The sequence below is a fragment of the Manis pentadactyla genome, chromosome X, assembly GCF_030020395.1.
Source record: "Manis pentadactyla isolate mManPen7 chromosome X, mManPen7.hap1, whole genome shotgun sequence".
Lineage (NCBI taxonomy): Eukaryota > Metazoa > Chordata > Mammalia > Pholidota > Manidae > Manis > Manis pentadactyla.
The window spans coordinates 125,895,706-125,908,561 of NC_080038.1; the positions used below are offsets into that span (position 1 = coordinate 125,895,706).

Genomic DNA, 12,856 nt, shown 5'->3' on the forward strand with positions numbered 1-12,856 from the left:
TTTTGACTGTAATTATCCTGCTTTGCTTTTTTTCTGGAGGCCCTCACCCTACTCTGGGACCCTACTAAACCTATGGTCCCTGTCTCACCTGCAGCCTTGACATTCAATCCATCCCTACACCCTACAGCTTTTGCCTCCTATATAGTTCCCCCAGTTGCCGTTCCTTCTACCATTGCTCTAGTTGAGCCAGTCCTCATTTCCTGTCCACACCATCATCACAGACTCCTAATATCTTTCTTCTACCTCTCCAATCCATCTTTTATTCTGTCACCAAAGTTATCTTTCTAAACTGCAAACAGATCATGTGTTTCCCCTGCTTCAAGCCCCCAATGCCGTCAGGAAGGCTGAAAACAAAGCACAAAGTGTTTTTGTGACTTGGTCCCTGTCTACATCTCCAAGGCACTAGTTTACCACCTCTCAAACTTGACCCTACAGTAATACAGAGCTGGTTTTAGTTGGTCCTCTTCATACGGCCTGCTGGTTCATGACCCTGTGCCTTTGCTCATGGTGTCCCCTCTGCTTTGCATGACTATGCCCCCTTCTTTGCCTGGCTAATTCTGGGGCTTCAGCTGGAATGCATGGGATAATTGGGCTCTCTCTCTCTGAGTTTATTTTATCCTCTAGGAGGTAAGGCTATGATTCTCCATATGGTAGTCTTAGGTTTCCCAGCAGTGAGAAAGAGTAAGCCCCAAAGTGCAAGTACTTTCAAGATTTTGCTAGCATCACACTGGCCAAAGCAAGGCACATGGCTAAGCCCAAAGTCAATATAGGGAAAGATTAACCAAGGGCATGTATACAGAGAAGTGTTGTTCATTGGAGGTGATTAAGGCAACAGTATAGAATACCTGTTCGTCCCTATGACTCATGTTCCTCCTATATGCAAAATACAGTTAACCTCTCCCAAGATCCCGAAAGTTTCATCCAATTGTAATGTCAGCTCAAAGTCCAGGATTTTGTTATCTACAATCATATCCAGTGGTAGCTTCTTATTTCAAAGAACTCTGAACTATAAAACAATTTTCATTAATTATCTATTGCTACGTAACAAGTGACCCCTACACTTAGTGGTATACAACAATACAAAATCATTTATTACCTCCTGGCCTCTATTTCAGACAGGGCATCAGAGGGTACAGCTTGTCTCTGTTCCATGATGTCTAGGGCTTCTGTTGGAAGACTTGAAGGTGGAGGCTGGAATCATCTTAAGGTTTTGTTCACTCACACGTGTGACAGTTGATGCTAACTGTTGGCTAAGAGCCTATCTGGGGTTGTCAGGCAGAACACCCACACTTGGTCTCTCCATATTGACTGGGCTTCCTCACAACATAGTATCTGCATCCCAAGGGCAAGGAGAGAGAGAGAGCGAAATAAAAAGAGGGAGCGTGTAGGGCAAAGGAAGGGCGGGGATGGGAAGAGAGGGTAGGGAACAAAGAGAGAGCCAGGCGAAAGCTATGTTGCCTTTTATGACCTAGCTTCAGAAGTCATGCAGCGGTCACTTTTATGACATTTCATTTGTTGAGGCATTTACAACACCCCACCCAGTTTCAAGGGGGAAGGAACATAGGTGCCACTGTCTTAATGGAGAGCTGACAATGTCACATTGTGAGAATAGCATGTGGGATGATCTATATATTGGTATGGTCACCTTTGGAAAAATATGATCTGCCAGACTAGTTATCTGCATAGGCCCCCCAACATATAATGGTGATACAAGGACAAGATAATGGCAATAAACACTCCCATTTGAAAAGCGAGGTACAAAGGAGGCCCTGGCCTACAACAATTCTGAAATCCATTTGGGCACATGTTACCAGGTCCCTTTACTCTTGGAGAAGAGAAATCCTTCATTAGATCCTGTTTCCGCTCTCTGGGAGTGGTTTCCTAGTCCACTGTTATGTATAGCTGTTATTTCTGTCCTCTGGCCTCTTGACTTTGTCCCATGGGTCATACTTTTATATAAGAAATGGCCTGTGTTTGCTGCTTAGTCTCTTTCTCAGCCTTCTCCGTGACCACAGAAATCTGGGGGCCCAGGAGAAATCTGCAAACTGGGCCATCTCAGTCCCTCTTAGATCCGTTTGAATGCGTTTTTTTAGTTCAGCTCCCTTAAAAACCTTGTGGGTCTCATATGAACCTCATTTGAATCCACTCCATTGGGTGGAAGTTATACCCACAGCACTTTTTGAGACACGTTTCCTCTACTTTAGGTAGCATGTCAAGGGCTGTGGGACAATGCCCTTTGTCTATCTGAAAGGGTCTATTAGGCACAAACTCACCTCTTTCTGGGGTCTTCACAAAGGTTCTTACAGTTACACTCTTAATCTTTGCTGGCTTACTAAACTAGAGTTGTGAAGCACTTTTATTTTCTGATTCAGATAATCCTGGCTTTTCTATATTTCCTCTAAAATTCTGCTTGCAAAATCTGCTAAGCTCACCCATCTCTTTCTGCACATTATGATGTGCAGCTAAAAGTCAAATGACACTATCAATATTTTGCATGACCAGACATTTTCCTTAGCCAGATACACAAATTCAAATTCATACTTTTTTTTTCATCTTTGCTAACTCTTTTGCTACGACACGACATGGGATACCATTTTTCCAGCCTTCTATTGCAGTTTCCTCACCGCTTTTACAGCCACTATTATAGTTTGTTCACCCATTTCCCAGCCTTCACTAACAGTTTTCTTGCTGCTTTTCTAGTGCCCACCCACCACTCAGTCCCAAAGCAAATGTACCTGTTTTTTTTGTTTGTTTACAAAAGTACCTTACTTCCAAGTACCAATTTCATTGGTTTAAGATGTTTTTGCTTATGTATGTGGGGCCTCAGCTCTGAAGGTTGGAATAGCTGGAATGTCTGGGCCCCTCTTTCCACATATTCTCTTACCATCCTTCAGGGTTCACCCAGGAAAACAGAGCTACTATGTTTTGTGTAATAAAGACTTTAAAAAATAGGCATTGGGCCAGACTTGCATAACTTTGGAAGGAGTTGGAGGGTCAGAAGATCCCAGAAAGTGTCACTAAGCCACCGTGTGAAGCACTGGCATAGGTGGGCAAACAGGAGCTTTCAGGGACATCTGAGAAGCAAAGCATGTTTAGTTAGTGAAGTAGGACAGTGAAGGGGGAATTGGTGGAGAGATCTAAGGAAACCTCGAGCTACTGTTCCTGTGGGCTCACAGTTAAGAATATGTTGGTGGTCCTCGTGGAACCTATAAACAACTCAACATGGAATCCTAAAAGCATGTTCGAGTAATCCACAGAAAGGCAAAAGAGAGAAAGTAACAAGAAACAACAGAAACAGAGCTCCAAAATACATGAAGCAAAATCTGATAGACATGAGACAAACAATAGATAGATCCACAATTACATGTGGGGAGTTCAACACTCCTTTCTCAGTAATTGACAGACAATCAGTAAAGGGCATAGAACTGAACTACACTATCAACCAGCTTAACCCAATTGCCTTTTGCACAACACTCCACCTGACAGCAGCAAAATACATATTCTTTTCAAGTGCCATGGAATACAGGCAAAGATAGACCATATTCTGGGCCATAAAATGAATTTTAACAAGCTCACCAACATTTCAGTGATAAAGGTATGATCTTGGATGATATTATTAGTTGAACTGTATTCTCCCAAAAGATATGTTGTAAGTCCTAACCCCCAGTACCTTAGAATGTAACAGAATATGGAAATAGGGTTGTTGCAGATGTACTTAGTCAGGATGAGCTCATACTGGAGCTGGTTTGATGTAATGAATCAGAACTCAGGAGGAGAGAGGAAGGCATCCATATTTATGAGCAGCCCATTCTGGAGCATCAAAGCCCAAGCAGATCAGTGAGGCTGTTTACGTGGAAGGGTGGTCTGGAATGGGGATTCAGAGCATGAGTAGGATGAGGGGGCTAGTGATGTAGAGAACGGCATGGGATGTCAGTCTGTCTTAGTTTTCTAGGTCTGCTGTGACAAAGTACCACAAACTGCATGGCTTAAGACAACAGAAATTTATTGTCTCACAGTCTTGGAGGCTATAAATCTGAGATCGAGGAGTTGACAGGGCCATCCTCCTTCTGAAATCTGTAGAGGAGTCCTTCCTTGACTCTGCCCAGGCAATTTTGGTGCTTCTTGGCTGGTGGCTGCATGATTCCAATCTTTGTTTTCATCGCCGTATTGAATTCTCCTGGCATGTCTCTGTCTTCACATGGTCATCTTATAAAGACCCCATTCATACTGAATTAGAGGCCTACTCTATAGCAGCATGGCCTCACTTGGCTATATCTAAATAAGGTCACATTGTGAGGCACTGGGGCTGAGCATTTAATATACCCTTTTCTGGGGACACAAATCAACCACTGACAGTCTGCCCCTTGGTCCCCCCTCACTGATGTTCTTCCCACATACAAAAATGCATTCACCCATTCCAATAGTCACTAAAGTCTTAATTTATTTTAGCAGCAACTCTAAGTCCAACATCTCATCTAAATATAACCTAAATTAGGTATGGCCCATCCAGGGGCAATAATCCTCTCCAGCTGTGGAACTGTGAAACCTTGAAAACAAGTTATCCACTTCTAAGATACAGTGGTGAGACAGGCATAGGATAAGTATTTCCATTCCAAAGGGAGAAACTGGAAGGAAAAAAGATGTCACTGGCTTAAAGCAGTTTGCAACACAATGGGAAAATCCCATTAGGATTTATGGCTGTAGAATAATTTTCTGTGGCTCAATCCATTGGGCCCACCTCCTCAGTCTTGCGTGTTCGCCTGCTCACTACCTAGAAAGAGGAGATGGAGGGGGTAAAAAGAGGGAGTAGGAAGGCAAGGCAGAAACCTCCTCCCCTCCACACACAAAGGCAACAACTACAGCAAATACAACTAATGACCTGAAAGACCTCAGAACAGACCACCTACATCCGGTGAAGAAGAGAAGAGCACACAGAGAAGGGTACAGTGCCAGAATCACAATCAATCTCCACAATCAGTCAGGAGCCCAGCCCTTCCCCGATCCTAGCCCAAAGGTGGGAAGAAGAGAAATGGAGCAGGGAGAGGATAGGCCCTCAGGACCTCTGCACACCTGGCCCTGGAGATCTGCTCCAGGTATGTTAGTCCACATTGCATTGGGTTTTGGTGATTAGCAGGGCTGGACACCAGGGACAGTTGGAGCCCTCTGGGAGGCTGAGACTCCAGCCACGTGTGGAGGACAGGCGCACTCTGGCAGTCCCTCGGAGACCCAAAACGTAAGCGGCTGTTTGAACGATTTGCCATCAGTGGAAGGAGTACCAGAGAGGCGAGGGTTGGACAGAGCTCCCTCCACAGGAGAAAAGGCAGGTGGATCACACCTTCCCAGCCTCCCTGGGACTAACAGTTCAGGCACTTGTGGGAGCCCCAAATGCTCCATCCCACTCACTGGCAGCTCAGCTCTGAGGTGCTTCCCTGTGCACCTGCCTGCCCGCTCAACCCAGCAGCATCAGACTTTGCTGCCTGGCAGGCATAGGGAGGAGGCTTTCCCAGATTTCTAGACCCTATCCCGGCCTAATGGGGAGGCACCTGTGAGAGCCAGCTCTGAGTGCTCCTTCCTCCTTGAGGAAGGTCCAGGGTGGTGCTGCTTACCCCTCCGCAACCACATTCCCCAGAGCCGCATGACCACTCCATGCACCCTGGTAGGCCAGCGATGGCACCATCTCTTCAGGGCAGGCGGAGGGCAGCCCACCCTCAACATTGCAAGCAGAAGCACTGTTGCTCTGTTCCCAAAAGGCTGGCTGAGGTGAACTGCCACCCACAGCTGGCTGATCCGCCACTGCTGGCAGACAGAAACACCATCAGGCGATCAGCAGACTTCTCAGCAGAAACTTTACAGGCTAGAAGGCATGAAATATTTAATGTATTGAAACAGAAGGACCTTCAACCAAGAATCCTCTACCCAGAGGATTATCATTCAAATTTGAAGGAGAAGTTTAAAATTTCCTAGATAAGTGAAGGCTGATGGAATTTACAACCACTGAACAGGCATTACAGGATATGTTAAAGATTCTGTAGAGGGAAATGTTCTTAAGCCTAAGTAATTTTCATCAGTGAAAATTAACCCACAGTAAAGGTAGTTGCAGGTAAGGAATTAAAGCAAAACAAAACATAACAAAGTGGTAAAAACAACTATACACAAAATCAGTTAAGTGACACACGCAAAAATGCAAATTATGACAGCTATTACTTAAAGAGTGGAGGAGGAAGATGAAAAATAAGGAAGTACTTTTAGATTGTGTTATAAATAGAACAAGCATCAGCTTAATATAGACTGTTATATAGTTAGGAAGCTATCCATGAACCTTATGGTAACCAGAAAGTTAGAGACTATAATGAATACACAAAAAATTCAAAAAGAGAAATCCAACCACAACACTAAAAAAACCATCAAATCACAAGAGAAGAGTATAAGAAAGGAAGAAAGTAACAGAGAGGAACTATAAAGACAACCAGAAAACAATGAATGAAATGACAATAAGTACATACCTATCAACAATTACCTTAAGTGTAAATGGACTGAATGCACTAATCAAAACACACAGGGGGACCGAATGTATAAAGAAACAAGACCCACCTATATGCTGCCTACAAGAGACCAATTTCAGAACCAAAGACGTACATAGACTGAAAGTGAGGGGATGGACATAGATATTTCATGCGTATAATAGGGAGAAAAAAAGCAGGAGTTGTAGTATTTATATCAGACAACATAGACTTCAAAACAAGGTAATGAGAAAAAGAAGGGCAATACATAATGATAAAGGGGTCAGTCCAACAAGCGGATATAGCATTATAAGTATCTGTGCATCCGACATAGTAGAACCTAAATATGTAAAACAAATACTTACAGAATTAAAGGGGGAAATGTACTGGAACTCATTTATATTAGGATACTTTAACACACCACTTACATCAATAGACAGATCGACCAGACAGAAAATAAATAAGGAAACGAAAGCACTGAACACAGCACATTATGTCTGATGGACTGAACAGATATCTACAGAGCATTCCACACAAAAGCAGCAGGATACACATTTTTCTCAAGTGTACACAGAACGTTTTCCAGAAGAGATCACATACTAGACCACAAAAACATCAATGAATTAAAAAAGACTGAAATTGTATCAAGCAGCTTTTCAGATCACAATGGTATGAAACTAGGAATAAGTTACACAAAGAAAAGAAAAAAGCCCCTAAACATATGAGGCTAAACAACATGCTTCTAAATAATCAATGAATCAATGAACAAACCAAAGAAGAAATCAAGCAATACATGGAGACAAATGAAAACAAAAACACAATAATCCAAAATATGTGGGATGCTGCAAAAGCAAGTCTAAGAGGGATGTAAATAGCAATACAGGTCTACGTCAAGAAACAATAACAATCCCAAAATAAACAGACTAAACTCGCAATTGAAGAGCTAGCAGAAGAACAAAGGAAACCGAAAGTTAGTAGGAGGGACATAATAAAGGTCAAACAGAAATAAATAAAATAGAGAAGAATACAACAAGAGAAAAAAAATCAATGTAACCAAGAGCAGGTTTTTGAGAAAATAAATATAATAAACAAGCCCCTAACCCAACTTATCAAGAAAAGAAGAGACAGTACACAAATAAACAAAATCAGAAACAAAAAAGGAATAGTCACAACAGATAGCACAAAATACAAAGAATTATTAGAGAATTCTATGAAAAATCATGTGCCTATAAATTGGACGACCTAGATGAAATGAACAACTTGATAGAAAAATACAACCTTCCAAGTTTGACCCAAGGAGAAACAGAAAATCTGAACAGACCAATTACCAGTAATGAAATTTAATTTGAAATAAAGAAACTCCAAACAAACAAGAAGCCATGACCAGATGGCTTCACAGCTCAATTCTACCGAACGTTTAAGGAATAGCTAATGCCCATCGTTCTTAAAGTACTCCAAAAAGCAGAAGATGAGGGAATACTTCCAAACTCATTCTATGAAGCTGGTATCGCTCTAATACCAAAAGCACACAAAGATACTACAAAAAAGGAAAATTTTAGATTTATATCCCTGATGAACATAGATGCAAAAATCCTCAACAAAATATTAGCAAGCCAAATTCAAAAACACATCAACAGAATCATCCATCATAACCAGGTGAGATTTATTCCAGGTATGCAAGGATGGCACAATATTCATAAATCAAACAATGTCATACATCATATTAACAAAAGAAGGGTAAAAACTACATGATCATCTCAATATATTATAAAAAGCAATTGACAAAATTCTACATCCATTCATGATAAAAACTTCCCCAAAAATGGGTATAGAGGGTACACACCTCAACATAATAAAGGCCATGTATGATCAACCCGCAGCTAACATCATACTCAATGGGGAAAAGCTGAAAGCTTTTCCTACATGGTCAGGAACAAGACAAGGATGTCCACTCTCACCACTTTTATTCAACATAGTACTGGAGGTCCGAGCCACAGCCATCAGACAAGATGAAGAGGAAAAATGCATCCAAATTGGTAAGGAAGTAGGTAAACTGTCACTATTTGCAGATTACATGATGTTATGTATAGAAAACCCTAAGGACTTCACTGAAAAACTGTTAAAACTGAAACCTAGATTCAGCAAAGTTGCAGGATACAGAATCAATATTCAGAAATCTGGTACATTCCTATATACTATCAGTGAACTAGCAGAAAGAGGAATCAAGAAAACAATTCCATTTGCAATTGCATCAAAAAGTATGAAATTTCTAGGGATAAACCTGACCAAACCAATGAACAACCTGTATTCTGAAAACTATAAGACACTCATGAGAGAAACTAAAGAAGGTACAAATAAATGCTCGTGGATGGGAAGAATTAATATTGTCAAAATGGGCATCCTGCCCAAAGCAATTTACAGATTCAATGCAATCCCTATGAAAATACCAATTGTATTTTTCAGTGAACTTGAGAAAATAATCCTAAAATCATTTGGAAGAGGAAAAGACTCTAAATAGCCAAAGCCATCCTGTGAAAGAAGAAAAAAGTTCAGGGATTGTGCTCCCTCACTTCAAGCTATACTACAAAGCTACAATGATCAAAACAGTATGGCCCTGGCACAAGAACAGACCCATAGATCAATGGAACAAAATAGAGAGGCCAGATATATTCCCACACATATATGGTCAATAAATGTATGATAAGGAAGCCATAAATATGCAATGGGGAAAAGACAGCTTCTTCAATAACTGGTGCTGGGAAAACTGGACAATTACATGTAAGAGAATGAAACTGAATTACTTTCTAATCCCATACACAAGTGTAAACTCAAAATGGATTAAAGACCAAAATGTAAGACATGACACCATAAAATTCTTAGAAGAAAACATAGGCAAAAATCTCTTGAACATAAGCGTAAGCAATTTTTTTCTGGATACATCTCCTAGGGCAAGGGAAACAAAATAAAAAGGAACAACTGGGACTACATCAAACAAAAATAATTCTGTATGGCAAAGGACACCATCAGCGTAACAAAAAGGCAACCTATGGTATGGATGAATATATTCATAAACTATTTGTCTGATGAAGGGTTAACATCCAAAATATATAAAGAACTCATATGCGTCAGCAACAAACAAACAAACAAACAAACAAACAAACATATAACCCAATTGAAAAATGGGCAGAGGACCTCAACAGACATTTGTCCAAAGAAAAAATAAGGTGGTGAACAGGCACATGAAATGATGCTCCACACTGCTAATCATCAGGGGAATGCAAATCAAACCATGATGAGCTGTCACCTCACACAAGTTAGAATGGCCACTATCCAAAAGACAAGAAATAAAAAGTGTTGGTGAGGATTTGGAGAGAGGGAACCCTCATACACAGAAGAGGAATGTAAACTGGTTCAGCCACTGTGGAAAGCAATATGGAGGTTCCTCAGAAAATTAAAAATAGAAATACCATTTGATCCAGGAATTCCACTCCTAGGAATTTACCCAAAGAATACAAGTTCTCAGATTCAAAAGGACATATGCACCCCTATGTTTATTGCAGGACTATTTACAATAGCCAAGATATGGGAGCAACCTAAGTGTCCATCAGTCGATGAATGGATAAAGAAGAGGTGGTACATATACACAACAGAATATTATTCAGCCATAAAAAATAAATCCTGGCATTTGCAACAACATGGGTGGAACTGGAAGGCATTATGCTAAGTGAAATAAGCCAGGCAGAGAAAGACAAATGCCATATGATTTCACTTATTTGTGGAATATAAAAACAAAATAAAATAAAATGAACAAAATAGCAGTAGACTCATAGACACTGAGAAGTGACTGGTGGTTGCTATAGTTGAGTGGTTGGAGAGAGTGGGTAGGGGGGCTGAGGGGGATAAAAGGGCACAAAAATTCTCAATCATAATGTAGGTCGGTCAAGGGGATGGTAGTACGGCATGGAGAATATAGCCAATGATTCTGTAACATTTTCCTATGTTGACAGATAGTAACCGCACTAGTACGGGTGAGGATTTAGTAACATGTTTAACTGTTGAACCATTGTGTTGTGTACTTGAAACCAATATAAGTTTGTATATCAATGATAGTTCAATGAAAAAAAGGAAAGATGGCCTGGTCCTCTGGCCCTGGGGGTCCCTCAACCCTATAAAACAGCCCAGCCCCCTGAGGTCTGGGTAGAGGTCCTTCCCCCTGAGCCCTTTTCTGCAAATTTCACAATAGAAAATAATAAAATACTCTGAAGCAAATATTTCAAATGTTGTAATTCTAGAGACCTGGGAGGCATATTTTCAGGTGTTTACTGTAATATCTCTAGTTTTCTACCTCACTATAGAATTCCAAAATATAAATATTCAAAAATGGTAAGTAATGCTAATTATAGGAAAGATAGTGAATCACTCATAAAGTCAATGCCCAAAGACACTGTTAACACTGGGTATATTTCCTCTATGTTGAAAAAAGAGAACTATCGTAGTAAACTGAATTTGATGTTATAAGCTTTTGAAGGGTGGGTGATTTTTTTAAAGTTAAAATCAGGTCATTTTCCTTTTCTTCAGCTTTAGAGGAACAGTGGAAATTGCTCAAGTTAGTGTTAGACTTCAGGTGCCCATTAACTTGCAAGTCATGGCTGGAGTCACTAGAGGGCGCACTTCAATCAAAGACCGTAGAAAGCTCTGACTATAAAGTATCCTAACATTTTTTGAAATCTAAGAAACAAAAATTCAAATAAAAGTCCATACATCTTTTAAGACACCAGGATTGTATCGTGGTACCCTCTTTATTTATCTCATGTCTTCTTACTTTACTTTTAGAATGAGAAAATGTGGGATCTACTATTGTCAACATCATGGTTGTCAAAATGCTGTCTTTTCTACTTAAGTCCAATTCTCCCTCTTTGCTCTAGGTGGTAGCACAGACCACCTTGAATCTGTAGGCTCTCTCTTCAGTTTTCTCTGCCATATCAGGGGTCCTGTCTACATATGTCACCCTGAATGATTTTTATTTTTATCAATGAAAAATTTTCTTTGGTGAGTTTGATGTCTTTCTTCCCTTTTTTGAAAGACAAATTAATTCCGATATCGGGGTGTATGGGAGGGGGCAGGAGCTGGGTTTATTTGAAGAGGTTCTGGGGTGGCAGCACTTGCTAGGGGAACTTTGGCCGTGAAGTAAGGCCATTGCCAGACCCAAGACTGGGCCAGGTCACTGTTGCTGTGATAAACACATCATTGAGACATAGGGTATCAGCAGCGAGAGACACCTAAACAAACATTTTCCTATCTGTGTTTGGTGAAATCCTAGGGTTCCACAAGTATTTGATGTGAATTTCATTAAGAAGTGTTTAAACCCAAACTTGTACTAAAGGAAAATATGTCTATTCAAATGCCAGGCTAGCTCATTCTGGGGTATACCAGAATAAGACACCAATAATTACTGTTGGTGTATCAGTTGCCATATTTACACTTCTTTTAAATTTCGTTGATTAATCATTATGATAACTGCTGATATTTACTGAATGCTTACTACGTGGCAATCATAGTATGTAATCCTGCATGAACCGTCTGATTTAATAGTGTGGTTAACACTGTTATTTTCTCACTTTACATATGAGGGGGTTATTTTTTGAGGGTTTAATGTTAAAATTAGATAAATCATTTTCCTTTTCTCACCTTTAAGTGAGCTGATCACTTAACTTAGGTCTATTGGATTTACCAGTTCCTCAAGCCAAACACCTTGGAGTCATCTTTGATTCATGTCTTTATCTTAGGCCTCACTGTTTATTCATCAGCAAAGCTTTTCAGCTCTAACTTCAACATTTATTCATAATAAGATCACTTCTCACTACTCATATCATTTAACCATTAAGCTATTTGGCCTTCCCAAATAGGTAGTTCGTAACACTATTCTCCTCCACCCCCACTGCCCTCAGCTTTGGTTCTAGTCTGTATACATCTGCTTATGTAAAATCGTATAAGCAAGTGAGCCCAAAATCACATATGGGCCACACAGCTTAAAGCCAGGGAAGCCTATGGGAATTTGCCCTGGGTGCGTGCTCCTGTCACACAGAGAACATAGAGGGAAGAAACCTGAAGGGAGCCTGTGTGGGAGTTTGGGGGACAGCAAAGTGGGCCAGTGCTCCTGGAATAGAGTGAATGATGGGGAGAGTAATGGAAGGTGCCAGATTAATAAGAAAAAAACAGATTTTATAGGGACTTATAGACCTTTGCAAGGCTTTTACTCTGAATGAAAAGTGGTGCCGTTGCAGTGCTTTGAACACATAAGAGGCATGATCTGACTCAAAGGTTTAACAGTATCTTTCCAGTTGCTATGATGAAAC

At 40.6% G+C, this 12,856-nt stretch overlaps 1 long non-coding RNA gene across 2 annotated transcripts in view; it reads left to right on the forward strand.

Annotated features, from left to right (window-relative positions):
• The window catches only part of LOC118935151 (uncharacterized), a 40,333-nt gene that overhangs the window by 26,729 nt on the left and 748 nt on the right, over positions 1-12,856 (forward strand). For both annotated transcript variants that reach the window (XR_008995028.1, XR_008995027.1), the window contains one exon: positions 11,079-11,290. This is a non-coding gene — a long non-coding RNA (uncharacterized LOC118935151). The remainder of the gene's footprint in view (positions 1-11,078; positions 11,291-12,856) is intronic.